Source organism: Geospiza fortis, unplaced genomic scaffold, assembly GCF_000277835.1.
Source record: "Geospiza fortis unplaced genomic scaffold, GeoFor_1.0 scaffold130, whole genome shotgun sequence".
Lineage (NCBI taxonomy): Eukaryota > Metazoa > Chordata > Aves > Passeriformes > Thraupidae > Geospiza > Geospiza fortis.
In genome coordinates this window covers 11,994,396-12,007,777 of record NW_005054300.1, presented here as the reverse complement: position 1 = coordinate 12,007,777, position 13,382 = coordinate 11,994,396, and the positions used below count along the sequence as shown (strand labels likewise).

Genomic DNA, 13,382 nt, shown 5'->3' with positions numbered 1-13,382 from the left:
CCCTACAGTGTTCCCTCCCTGCCCTGTGGTAATAAATTCTTCAGGCTGATTTTCATGCCAACTTTGAAAATTTATTTTTATAAAATAATACCTATTACACCTAGTGCCTTCTTCTAGCGTAGAGCAGGATAAATCAGTGCTTCCCGGTTTTGCTTCACAATTATTCATTAATTATTTGACTTCCAGCCTGAAATTAATCAGCTTTTCTTCTATGCTTCCATCTTTTTCAGCTAAATATTCCTTTAATGCTTCTTTGTAACCTCAATGTTCATTTGTCACCTTTTCTCTTAAGCATTGATTTAATTCAGTTGTCTAATCTTACAAGGCTCCTTGGTATTATTTAATTATACATTGGTTAACAAGTCAGGTTTTCTGGGCTGCTGCTTCAAGAGTCTGCCTGATTCTTTCTGTGGCTTTTGCCTGGTTCATTATGAATCCCAGCCCAGGTAATGGTGTGGTCCCTGGACTTCCACAGCTTCCACATACCTGGTTCAGGCTGTTCCTTCCATTATTCCTTTCCTGTGCTTAAGACAAGGAGGAATTGTCTTAAATCATGTTTGTAAGATCCTGCCACCCTAGGCAGGGTGGTGGATTATCCAGCAGGAACAGCAACCTCGAGATTGTCTCCTGTGTTCTCCCTTCAGCATCCTGTAGCAGTGCCCTGCAGTGTGAAGGAGCTGTGACTTGCCGTGCCCTGGGCCAAACCCTGACCCTCTGAGAGCTGATGACTGGTTGAGGGTTAGACTTTCAGAAAGGCTGTCTGAGCAGAAGATGTTTCTCTGTTTGTTGTTTTCACCCATTTTAAGGATGCCTGACTGTTAGCATTGCCACAATTATACCTCATGTAACTTTGCCAACTACTTGGCCACTTGTACTATTCAGGTACAAAATACAGAATTGGAAGGGAATCTGATGAGAATTTGTCTCATAGTGGTTACAATCAATTTTCATTTCTTCTGTTATTTATAAAGACATCAAAACAATGTGAGGCTAAAAGAAATATGAAACATTAATTTGTTCTTTAGAACAGGAAATATTCTTCTTTTCCTGTAGACCTGATCAAGTGTCTTTTACCCTTTGTTTTGCCAAGAATAGACCATGTTTTCAGGGTCCAATTTCTGAATTACAAGAGCAACAAAAAGAACTCCATTTTTAAATTCTCAGCAGAAAAATAGAATAAGCATGTGTGCAAACACAGGGGATGGTGGTGTGTAAGCACTTTGGCAGACAGGGATAGAAGCAAGAACTGTGACTTGCTTCCATGAGAACTGCTTGCAGTTTTATTGCAACATGGAGCCAATGTACAGAGAGAGCAGAGAGGCCTTTCACATCTATTACACAGCTCATGGACTGTGTGTCTTTTCTGTGAACTGATAGTGACCCCATGCAGTGCATTGTTCTTTTTCTCCTTTCCATCTGTTCAATGTTTCAGCTTCTCAGCTCACTGGAAGCCTGCTATTGATTTTTAGATGTGTCCAAAGTTTGCGATAAATTTTATATAGTGACCTCATACTGCCAGAAAACAAAACTAACGCACATTCACTCCAAAGTACATTCTTAAATAAATGGAAAATCATGACAATTGATATATTCCTCTGGGAATGCCTGAGCTGAAAGAGAATCACCACCACCTTGGTAGTTTTTGATCCCTTCAAGGTAGATATTTCTTTTCATGGGAGGTTTCAGCCACTTTACTCTTTGTTCTCTATATTTTGGTATATGTTCGTCTCTCTTTTGGTATATGTATAGCAGCACCAAATATTAGCAGTTGTGTCTGTCTTTGCACAGCATGTTTTGATTTCATTCACAGGCAATACATTCCCTGTGTTGGATCAGACAGATTCTGCTCTGGCAATGGTACATCTGCCTGCCATGCCCCATTGCTCCTGCAATCTATGGCTGAATCCTCTTTGTCATTCTGTTTCTTTTCTCATTTCCATCTGTTTGTCGTTTCAGAGTTTCTTGAATAATGGAGATGCAGTGATTGCTTTTGAGATGTGTTATAAGCTTGTCATAAGCATTTTCTGTCCTTTTTTTCTTTTTTAGTAGCCCCCTTTGCCAGGCAGTGCAGTTGGAGGATACAGTAAGGGGAATTGACAACTTATTCCAGCTGTTCAGCTGAAGCAAATGCCAGTAGCTCTTCTGCATGTTTCCCTGCTTGCTGTCCACAATGATTTTCTATTATTCTTGGCAAAAATGGTGAGGCCTCTTTTTTTAGCCACTAGAATTTAAGGAGAACCTCATTGCTTGAAGTGTTAGACCAAGAGAGATTAGGGAGATGAGGAAAACAAGTGCTTTTACTTAAAATGATTACTGATAAAAAATCTAAGGCAATAAACTTACTCCTGTTCTCAATTTTGCATGCTTCACCCTTTATGTGTTCATTGAGGTAAAATACATTACCATAGTTGCTAGCTGTGAAAAATTATATTCCCTGTGGTGTTAAATCATGTGACTGGATTTAAAGTCCCTGCTTTATTTACAACTTCCTAATGTTTGCTTCAAGCTGTGATAAAGATCTTATAAAGCAGGTTTCCAAGTGATTTCCAGAGAGGTCAGGTAGAAATAAAATGCTGTCTTCTGGTGTAGTGACTTGAGATGCAGAGGGAGGGTACAAATGCAAAAGGCACCTGCTTTCCATGGGAGTGTCAGGTGCTGGCTGTGGCCCTCAAGGGTGAGAGCACAGCAGCGCTGTGAGCAGACAAGGGTGGGATCCCTGCAGCCCTGGGGCTGTGGCTGATGCCCCCCTCACAGTGTAGAGCACATCTCTCCTTCCTGGGAGTCTGCCTCACAATGGGTGGAGAGCTACAGTCTGAGGGAAGCATTTTCATCCTTGTATAAAGCCCTTCACGAGTGGCATTGTGGGCTGAGAAGTCTTTCAGTGCTTTCTATGTCTCTCTCTCTTCCCTGCTGGTGTTTCATTTTTTCTAGTCAGTTTTGTAGTTTTCAGCGTCTTTGAAGCAAACCTAGTGAGGATGAGATCTCGGTGAGATTTTGTTGCATTATTTTCCCCTCCTTCTGGAATGAGAGGCTATTGTTTCCTCCTTGAGAAGTGTAGTCAATGCAGTGCCTGAAGGCCAGGTCACCGTGTTTGACCCTTTGCTTTGGTCACTGACCCGCATTTCATTCAAACACATTGGTAAATAGTGGCACTTTTTATGTTGCTGAGATTTATGTAACAGACAGGGAAAGATTAGAATTGGAGATATCTCTTACTATTCTGGGCACCTGGGCTGCCAGCCAATTTTACTTCTTGAGAAGCAAGTGTGTGGTTTTGGGAGTACGAAGGTGTGACTCATTCTCCTCCTTGACATACTTTAAAACATGCACTGAGTGGTGATTTGCATGAGGATGCATTGAGGCTCTGCTTGAGCTGACAGCACTTGGTGCACTTTAATCTTACATGTGGATAGGGGAAATGAGTTAATCTGCAGTTAAATATAGAGGTGGTGAAAGAGGTGGGAGGGGGAGGGTTGACTCTAATCTCCCTTAGGTTGGGGTCAGTTGAGAGTAACCTCTGTATGTGGATGGTGTTACCCTGGGCAGAGTCACATCTCACCTCTCTGGGGCTGACAGTATTAGCTAATGGAAAATGGCGACAAAGTGAGAATGTGCCCTCAGCTCTGGCATCACTGCTGTGCTGTTCTTTCTGATCACCATCTACATGTTGGTGACACCTTTTTTTTCCCCCTTTCAAGAGGTATCAAGTGAATTGTAGGGGTAATTAAATGTGTGTTGCTGAAATTGCATCTTAAGGATCTGAGAGCGGATCAGCGTTGATCTACAAGCTTGGTTCTCTGTGATTGTTGAGATGTACCATGGCCTTGTTCCTTTGAATGTTTGTTTTCTGTTTATTCCTGACCTCAGTTTTGAGATGCAGATGTAGAAGAAACAGGGATGCCTGCTCTGCCAATATCCACTTTTCTTCCTTTGTTTGCAGATGTGCTTTTAAATTCTGTTATACTGAGAGCTGCCACTTTACCATTCTCTCCAGCCTCTTGCATGTCTTCATGGGTATTTTTTGGGAAAAGCCTGTATTAATGGTTTGTATGTATTAGCTGCTTCTGGGCAGTTTTTTTTTCTACAAAGTACTGCTGGAATGCTGCCTGCTGGTATGCCTAAGCAGAAAGAGCCACACCTGAGCAAACAGGGGTGCTTTGCACCAGGCTGGCCCTGCTGCCTATGCCATGGAGGTGTATGCTGCCTGCACTGTGGTGGAGACAAGGTGAAATGGATTTTACTGACTCATTTGGACAGGTAAAAGCAGTCTTTTGGGCATGGACTGAACAAAGCTGAAAGAGGAATTTTGTTAGCAGCCTCTTCTGAGGAAGCAGCTCGAGCTAATCAGTTATGTGCTGGCAGTTTTTCTCAAAAGAGTTGAACCCCAGTAGTCCATGTAAGGAATTTGCATTTGGAGGTCACATAGTATATAGGTCGTGTTTGTTGAGCAGTGGGTGAAGAAAGCCACTGGTTTACATAAGCTCACTAAAATGAAAGGTCTGCCAGGCAGAAGAGTTCATTTGTTTATTAGAGAAAATCTAAGCCAATCTTGAGAAATCAGGATCTACCCTGAAATGCACTTGTGCCTCTTTTGTTGGCTTCACTGAAAATGACATGCTTTAGCAGGATTTGGCCTTGCATGTAGATTTGTAACAGCATCACTGTTGTCTTTAGTATTTCTGTTAGCCCAAAGCATTGAGTATGCTTTGAATCATTCTAGTCCATAGGGACAGGCTGAACTCTGCCCTTCTGTCCCTAAGCTGTCTATATTCATGGCATATAGGCAGTTTGTTTTGTAAAATCTAATAAACTATCGCAAACCCAAGGATATTAGAGATGACTTATCAGTAAGTTTGATGATGATGATGATGATTATTATTACTACTACGACTATCATTATTATTAATAGTTTTAGTTAGCAAAAAATTTATCAGAATTTGATTTTTGCTGCACTAGCTGAGGATGGCATTTTTGCTGTATTTGATACTTAAGCTAGAACTCTTGTCATGGAGCGGCTCAGGTAAGAAATTTTCAAAAGATCTTCAAATCTCTCCTGAGCTGAATGACAAGTCTTAGGACTTCTGGAGTGGAAGGGCATAACTATATCTGAGACCAAGGACAACCATCGACGTAGCTAACAGTTGCTCAGGTTAAAGACAGGGATCTTTGTCTTTCCTTCCTCACTGCTTCTTGTTGCTTTACCAATACTGATGGTTGGCCTCACTTGTAGCTTTGCCAGCTGAAGGGTCCATGTGAGCATTGTGTGATCAGCATTGAGAACAGCTTGATTTATTGTCACTGGTTGTTCAGTTTAGCTTGGTGGATTCAGCCTTCAGTGGATTATGAAGTGCTCACTTGGACACCTCTGCTATGAGCTCTGCAGGGAGTTGTAAGCTCCAGCAGGTGGGATGGTGACAAGCAGTTTTCTGTGAAAATGCTTTCAAAAGGTGGGTGTCAGTTTTCAGCCTTGGAGGCAGTAGAGACCATGGGAAGAGCATTGTGCTAGGAAAGCTGGAGTCACAGTTTGTTCCTGGCACTGATTCTGGTGTGATCAGGTCAAATCACTCCTCATCTGTGCATCTTTTTCCCCTTCGTGTTTCTTGCCCATTTACATTCCTTGAAAAGGGACTGCCTGTTCTTATGTGGACAATGGGAAATATAGTGTTTTTATCCTACTAGTCTTACAGAGCTGCTTAAATTTGTTGTTTTCCAAATGGCCTTTAGATCTCAGGATTGTTTGTTGATCTTAGTTTCCAGCTCCTTACTTTTCCATTGCAAAGCTGGTCCCACACTGATGTGTTTGATTATATTTTCATTGCCATTGTACTTGCTTTGATTTTGCAGCTCAGTGCCCAAAGCACAGGGTGCTGTACAAACAACATGATGAAGTCAAGCAGGGTCAGGCCTTTTTTCTTTTTACCTTGAAAACAATGTGAGACTCCTATGTTTCTTTTGCTTGGCACCTGCAGTTCTTGAACTGGAGGCTGTGTGTGTGTGTGTGCTGCCCTCCTGTTGTGTTCAGGTGTGAGATCACTTGGAGAGTGTTTTCCATTGCTGCCTAAGGGGTGCTGGAAGCTGTGCTGTCTGCTTGGTTGTGTGTGAGCTCAGGCTGTGAAGTGTGGAAAATTACTGCAAGAATAGCAGCATGCTGAGCTGATGTTTGTGTCTATAGTGGGTTTGTTGGGACTTGGTGTCCTTATCAGGGCTCATAAGTGTATTCTTAGATTTGTCCTTCTGGATCATGCCTGGCCACTGTCTGCAACAAGAAATTTTCTCCTGTTTCTCACCTCTCCTGTTTGCTTTTGGCAGCATCCCTTCCTCCATAGGGATGTGGTTTGAGTGTGACCTGTGTCCAACTCCTTTAAGATGTGCCTGGCTGTTGATCTGAAAAAGGGAGAAGAAGCAAGAGAGCTTAATTCTGCACTACCAGTATTGTCAGCCAGTGTATCAGTCCTTAGCATGGAATAAAACAGCCTCCAGAAACATCTGTAAAATTGTAGACCTTACTACTTTAGTCTCATCCCCATGGTGTTCCTGCTATTCCCTTCCCACGTCATTCTGAAAAGCCTCTTATACCAGGTTTGGGTACCAGGACAGACTGAGGCTGTTGCTGAATGCATCAGAACTACACAATCTGCAGTTTGCACTAAGCCACAGTGATTTATTTGTCTTTAAACTCAAAACGTGTCTAGAGTTAGGGAAACCCTTAGTTATAAAAATTAAAGGGGAAAAAAAAAGAAGGAAGAAAACTTTGCACTCTGCAGGGAAACCTCTTTATTAGCACTGTGGTGAGATTTTGGTTTGGTTTTGTGGGGTTTTTTTGGGTTTTTTTTCCTCTCCATTTGCTTGATTTTCTCACCTGCTGCATTCATTCAAAGTTTCTGTGTGGAACTTGCTTTTTGTAGCTCACTGAGCAGCTCAGTTATCATTGGTGCTGGTTGCTGGCTCCTTATGCAGGCAGTATCCAAGTGCCTTTTGTATTATTAGAAACTATTTCATCACACTTTGCTTCTATGGTGGAAATCAACCTCTTAGAAATACATAAAGCCAGCACACAGCTGACTACTAACAGAAGTAAAATTAAAACATGTTGAAAACTTCTTGGTAGGGTGTCCTTTCTCTCTGACACTCTCAGCTCCCTGATTTTGCTGCCATTGACAGAAAGTGAAGTACTCCCACAGCAGTAGGTATAAAGTTTGTCTAAACTGAATCTTTCTGGGAGTCCTGCATAGATTTTTCAGCAAAAATAGCTTCTTGTGGTCCTCCAGGAGCTAAAGTGGGACGTATTTCCAGGGGGAAAGTTTGAATGTTTTGTTATTACTTCTAGACTGGGGCACAGACCAGTCATAACCTTCCTCTGTATTCTCTTGTCTTGCTGAGCTCCCTGGCTATGTGCCAGGTTACAGCCTTGTAACAATTCTCAGCACCAGAGAAGTTTCTGTCCTTTGGCTTTTGTGCCATTTGCTCTCTCCTCCCCCTTTCAATCTTGCTCTTAGTCCTTGTGATAGCAGTTCTCTGCTTTGGGCAGCTTTTGGTAGTTGGGACTCTGGCCAGCTTCAGCCTTTTGCCGACTCACAAGGACAAGGCAGGTTGGGAAAGCAAACAAACTGCAGTTAATGCCAGCAGGGCAGCTTCTTGTGTTGCAGGAAAACCAGGCTTGACCTTGCCACTGGAATATTAACTCTCTCTTGGTGCATACTCTGGACATCTTTATAGGAAATTTTCTTTCCAGTACTGGCAATAAGCCTTTCAAATGTGCGTCCTTTTGCTGATCCCTTTTGACTCGTTGGAGATGGAGAAGCTATTAGACCATCCTCAACAGAAAACTCTAATTTTTTTCAGCTTGCGTTTTCCTAGGACTGTTCTAGTTTTGTTGCAAAACTATCCTGGTTCATCTAGGCTCATTGCTTGGGATCTTCATGGGTTTTGAAAGAAGTCTTGGGGCTTGTAAAAAAATCATATTGTTGGAGCTCTGTAAGGATGGTCTGAGATGGCTCCTGTGCAAGGTCATTGATACTCCTTATGTGCGCTTTTCTCTCTGAGCATCATCTTCTGCTTTCTCTATTTTGTGTTTTTGCCCTGTGTGCACTGAGAATATCTAACTGGTGAGGCTTACAGGCTGGTTGTACAAGGCCCTTGGAGGTCCTGGTCCTGCATTGCTGGTTGTAAGAAATGTGACTTCACTCCCCTCGGAGCTTGAATAAAACATATATGAGGATTTGTTCAGTCATCCAGCACAGGCATCAAACTTTGCTAGTTGGTCTCCTCAACCTCTTCTTAAAGTTGTTGAGTACAGAGAAGTATAAAGAAGGTAGTGTAGAAAAAAGTTGAACTGCTGTCTGGAAGATCCCCTCTCTTCACTCAGCAGGAGCTCAGGATGACAGGCTGACTAATTCAGCCTGATAAATGGCATGATTAAAGATGAGGAGTGTCAATACTTACCTTATAAGTCTAACTGCAGAGGCATCTCACTACAGCAGACTGCTGTTAATGTTATTGAGTGAAACAATAAAGGTGCACAGCCATCTATCAAATCTGTGTCAGATCTTACCATTTAGGCTTAACATTGGACTGGAGTTAAATAATTTCATTTAGTAAGCATCAATGCATGCAAAAAATAATTAAATTTTTCTGTGTGAATTCTGCCTCTGTGTCTGTCTAGCTAAGAAATTTGTCTGAATACAACTTAATGTGTGTGTTTCTTAATATACGTTTACTATCTACCCTTCTTTCATTATTCCTGGCAGTGGTGAGTTACATTTCACAGTTGCTGTTATCCCTAGTTCCCAGCCCAGGCTCTGTATCAGACAAGCCTAATCACACATGGGGGATAGCAGCATAGATGTGTGTTTACTTCTTCTTTTTGCAATTTGCAAACTAGTATACCAAATGAAGTGAAATCAATAGCGATTTACATTGGTAAACAGACTGTAGGTTGTAAGGAGACATGAATATTTGTGCTATTCAGCTTTCCTTGCTGCTCGAGGGGGAATCTCTAACAGAAAGGCAGGAAAACGGATGTGGTTTCAGCCTTCCCTGGAGACAACCATAAATATTGGTTCTCATACAGAGGATGCTGGGATGTGGATCTGGGCAGACTGATGTTTATACTAACTGTACTTCCTGCATGGTGAGCAGAGGTAATTGTTTCATCTAAAAGTAGCATTATTTCTATGAATGAATTATTGCTTTAGTACAGCCCTCTCTGTGAATGTGTTAGACAGCAGAATTAATGGCACTAATAAGAATTTTCTTTCTCTTTGGCTTTTGTAGCTATGAGCTGTTATGTAGCAGTTGCATGTGAAGAGAAGACAGAGTACAAGTCGTTGTCAGAAGATCCTGTCCTAAGCTGGGCCTGAAAGTTCATCCAGCTGGCTGATGTGAGTAGCCTGACAGGGAGGGGAAGGAGTGCGTTACTGGGAGACTTCATCTTGAATTCAGGCACTAAAATCACAGCTGCCTCTATCACTTGTAGTGAAGGAGTTTTCATCCTAGCAGCAACCTACCTGGGTTGTGCAGCAGAAAGCTGCACAATGGTAGCCAGAGTACCACTGTATTACAGAGGCTTTTTTTTGTATGTGAGCCAGTCAAAAGCTCCAGTTCTTGAAAGACACTCTCCAAGTGCTACTTTTGTGATGATTCATGGATGCATTAGATAAAATGTAGTCCCATAAAGAATTAAATTCACCTTTGCCACCATCGAATGTGTTCCTATCTGTGTTTGTGCCATAATGTTTACTATCTGCATTTGTTACATCTCCCTTGTTTATTATCTGCGTTTGTGACATCCTTTTCTGTTGATTTTGATGCTAGTGCTAGTAAATATTCTGTGCCTTGTTCCAGGTCAGAAACAGATGGAGGTGGTGGGATTTTGGAATTTCCCTTTAGGATGACTGTTCTAGGGAGCCTATTTGTGATCAGGAGGGCAAAGGTCAAAACAGCAATTACCAAAGACTGAATTTCTGACTTTACAGAAATTACACATACAATTCATTTTGGCTACCTCTTTCTTTACCTGGCGTTTGTCTCTATGCCAGGGTCATGGCCATACTGACATTATGATTCTCAAGGGTTGCTGATGTCTATTTCCTTTGGGGATATACAACCCTTCCAATGAGGCTGCATCAGCCTCGCATGCTGAACATGCAGAGGCTGTTGTTAGCTGATGGTGCTGTCTTTTATGAATTACTTTTCTCTAAGGAATTAAAGTTCAAACTGTTGGAGAGGAAGCTGGAGAAACTTTTGGGATGTATGAAGCCAAATTTTATGTCATTCTCCTACTACTGCCTTATGAGCAAAATCACATTGACCCCACTGTTGAACTGGCACAATAGGCTGTTTTACACCCGGCCTGAATGTGAGCCTGTACTTTGGCTGTAAAAGGGATGGAGGCTCCCTCCCCTCAGTTTGACTGCTTTAGAGGAAAGAGAATGTTTGGTTCTCTTCCAGGCAGAAATACGCAGTCAGGCATTGATCTGGAAAAAGAGCATCTCCAAGAAGCCTTGATTCTCAGAGACATGCCTGGGAGTCACGGTGCCTCATGCTTGTGCAATGGCTGACCTGTGTCATCAGCCTAGTGATGACGTCTGCATCTCTTTCTTCCCTTATTTGTGATGCCTGCTTAGTCCTACTGGCTGTCACATGGCATCAAGGCATAGCACATCTGCTCTTCAGGGAGTTCGTAGCATTGAGTACCAGGGCCTGAATAGCCCATATGGGAGTTTGAAGGAGAACAATCTACTCTTTAGACCCCATTCCAGCTTAGGAGGAGCCCTAAATGGCCGTTTTTACATTACCTTTTTTTATATGAGAGAAAGATGCATACTACATCAATGCAGTATGCATTGATCTGCAGTGCAAAACGCTCCAGGACTGTCAAGATGGACCAAAGGCATGGGAAGGGAAATATCTAGCCAGTGCACCAAGAAACAAAGTTAATCTGTGGAAGCACAGTGGATATATATTGACTGAATCTTTTGTTGTCGAAGGGTGGAAAATGCTACAGTAGGTCCAAGGCTCAATAACTAAAAAAAAGTGCCCTTAGTGTACACACAGAACTGTTGGAGAGCTGCTAAGAGTTAAAGATATTCTTACTGATGGCCAGATTTCCCAGAGCCTGCTGCCTTATTCAGTTCTGAAGTTTGTTGCTTTGGGTGAATGCTGAAGGTTATTCAGACAAGCTGCTGTAAGGTGTAACAAGTCTTCTTTCACAACTTTCCCTTGGGTCAGAGCAGAATGTCTTCTAGAGGAAGGTGTTGCCCAGAATGTACTTCTGGTTTCAGCTGGTTGATCACACCACCTCTGCACTGGCTGTGCCCATCAGAGACTGTAATAGAGATTTAAATGATGCAGCACTGTGCCAGAAACCAGAGCAGCAACAGTGAGAGTGAATTTAAAGAAATCAGGAAAATTGAGTTTTCATTCTTTCCATTGAATTTTTGGGAACAGATGGAGCGTTGATGAGGCAGAGATTCTGGAAGGGACAGTGTGTTTCAAACTCTTTCCTTAATGTCTTCCCAATCTGCTCATACATTCATAGCTCCTGCCTCTTTGGCACAGGGCAGTTAGTTTAGGATGTGAAAATTTCAACACCCCCAGGCTTCCAGAGGTGGATGTTCCCCAAGGCCTGTTTAGCTGTGGTTTTTGGGCTATGGAACTTTTGATGCAAAGGGCCGTGGGAGCAGCTCATGGCCTTATGGGCAATGTCTTTGTTTACTTCATTCCTAGTCACTGAAGTGAAGGATCTGGTCTTCCTGGACAGAGACAATGACCCTGGAGCATCTTAACTAAGCACTGTACTGATCCTATTAGGATCAGTCCTGCCTCTTCTAAATGGCCAATGTATTTTCTTTGGGGTTTTGTTTTTCGGTTTTTTTTTCCTTAAATCTGGTTAGAGGCCAAGAAGAATCTAATCAAAGCCCAGCAGTGCACTGAGCAGCAGTCATTATCATTATTTAGTCATCCAGTTGCTGTTTCTTTGCTGTGACAAAAAATGTTTGTGTTGTTGGGAGCAGAGGGATGAGGGAAGATCAGCTTTTCTCTTCTTCCCCTTAGAGAGATTTAAGCACTTTTCCTCTCAATGCACATTTACCAAAGTGTTACTCTTTGAAGACAGATTTAAAGTATGGCCTTCAAAACTCTGTGACAGCTACAGTTTATGGGAGAGGAATCAAACAATGATTTAAACCATCATTAATCCCTAAAGGAAATGACTTTCGGCTGTGAACTGTGAAATACGATTACTCTCTCATTAGCTTTCATAGTTACGAATGTAACTGGCCAGCTGGCCAAGTTAGAATCTACATTTCTCCTCAGCCTGGCTTTTTGGGCTGGATTTTTGTTTATTAATGACACACAGAGCAAATACATTTGACAGAACTGCTGGGACTTCGTTTCTGTGAATGCCCAGGCTTGTCTGCTGGAAGATATGTTGCTTCTTTTGGCTCTGTAGTTCTGTTCCTGGAGAACAGAAAATCAGCTGTGGGTAGCCTGATTTGATACTCATTTGTCTTTAGCACTTAGGGTGCAGGAAAAAGCATTGCAAGAAAATACTGAGATGGAGAGAGAGCACAGTTTAAATTGTCTTTTCTGCTTCTACAAGTTCCCTTCTTTACCACACTGCTGTGTCTCCTTTTTTACTCTCAGCAACTTAACAAATCACTGTCGTTGGAAGAGCCAGTAAAGTCAGGTGCTGGCATGGAGATTATGCTAGTATCTGAGTATTTTGTGTCTAAAGAAAAATGAGAGAATTTTGCAAAATTCAGCTTCTTTCTGTGTCATATAGGAGGTGATTTTTGTCCTGACACTACCTTGAGGTTCATTTAAGCTCTGCAGCACAAAGGTTAAGAGCAGTGGTGAACAGCTGGTGCCTTTACAAGAAGCTTTTAATATTGATTGGGGTGTATTCTGTTGCCTTTACAGTCAGCAGTGCCTTTCATTGACTGAGGTGCTGGTTGGATCAGTAAGCACAGTTCTCGCCTAAAGTAAACTTAGGAAGTGCCTTTGTCCTTTTGTAGTAGAGGAACACAAGCCTGGGTTCTCCTGCCACAAGCAATCCAGTGATCATTGAGTCCCTTGTGTCCCACACCCCAGTTTGGCACATATGCCACAAATCCCAGCATGCAAGTTTTGCTTCCATTTTGTCTGTGTGTACCTGGCAGCAGAGGGTACAAAGGGCTGGAGATGCTTGTGTGTAGGTGAGGATGCAGGCTTTGTCAGTCTCATTCTGTAACTGCCATTTATTTCCTAGGACTTTCCTTAGAGTAAACGTAGCTGAGCCCCAAGTTTTTCCCTTATAGTGTTGCAGTTAGCAGGTCCTGAATTCCACAAAATTGCTCAGACCAGAGTCAGCAGGTATTCTAGGAAGAGGAGTACGGTTATAC

General features: G+C 42.3%; 1 protein-coding gene across 17 annotated transcripts in view; it reads left to right on the top strand.

The window, feature by feature from the left end:
- Positions 1 to 13,382, top strand: part of SORBS1 (sorbin and SH3 domain containing 1) — a 121,523-nt gene that overhangs the window by 32,206 nt on the left and 75,935 nt on the right. For all 17 annotated transcript variants that reach the window (XM_031063064.1, XM_031063203.1, XM_031063252.1 and 14 more), the window contains one exon: positions 9,274 to 9,380. The gene's annotated coding sequence lies outside the window, so the exon portion shown is untranslated. The remainder of the gene's footprint in view (positions 1 to 9,273; positions 9,381 to 13,382) is intronic.